The following is a 750-nucleotide window of genomic DNA, read 5'->3' on the forward strand; positions in this document are numbered from 1 at the left end:
CTAATCCAACAAAACGCACCTTTTAGGGAACAGAGACCCCTTCCCACGTAGTTTGTGCTGAATTTCATAGCAAACAGGGCGCGTTTTAAAATCTTTTCTAAGACCCACCAAACACGTTAAGTTTGCCGGACAGGCCCAGATTGAGGCTCGCTGGACTGCGCAGTCCTTTATGGCGACCATAAAGTGCGTGGCGACCTAAGTTATATTTATTTCCTCTTTCCATACCAAATATTTCATGAAACAAAAATACATCGGTGATCAATGATCATCTCTGTATGCATATGAAAAAACCTTGCTTAGACCACGAGGGGACAAAAGCTTTCAGTCCTACTCAAAAGGTAACAACCAAGGTAATTTACCTATCCAAAGAATAACAAACAAGGTAATTCACCTATATCCAAAGACTAACAAATACCTATTCAATTTAAATATTTCAAGAAACAAAGATACATCGGTAATCAATGATCATCTCTGTATGCATATGAAAGAACTTTGCTTAGACTACGAGGGGACAAAAGCTTTCAGTCCTATCCAAAAAGTAACAACCAAGGTAATTTACCTATCCAAAGAATAACAAACAAGGTAATTCACCTATATCCAAAGACTAACAAATACCTATTCAATTTTAGGTATTCTAATCAAGAAACAAAAATCTTTCTCTCTCTGAACTCCGTCGAAAAACTCACGCTCTCCGTCTTGTGCAAAACACATGAGTTTTTACTCCTCATGCAGTAAAAATTCACAATATCG

At 37.5% G+C, this 750-nt stretch overlaps 1 long non-coding RNA gene across 1 annotated transcript; it reads right to left on the minus strand.

Annotated features, from left to right (window-relative positions):
- Positions 1-47: 47 nt before the first annotated feature.
- On the minus strand, positions 48-744 carry LOC113473355. Its single transcript, XR_003395346.1, has 2 exons — positions 616-744; positions 48-415 (listed from the first exon to the last, which is right to left on the minus strand). It is a non-coding gene; the product is annotated as an uncharacterized LOC113473355 (long non-coding RNA).
- Positions 745-750: the final 6 nt, after the last annotated feature.

Source organism: Diaphorina citri, unplaced genomic scaffold (genome assembly GCF_000475195.1).
Source record: "Diaphorina citri unplaced genomic scaffold, Diaci psyllid genome assembly version 1.1 scaffold26232, whole genome shotgun sequence".
NCBI lineage: Eukaryota > Metazoa > Arthropoda > Insecta > Hemiptera > Psyllidae > Diaphorina > Diaphorina citri.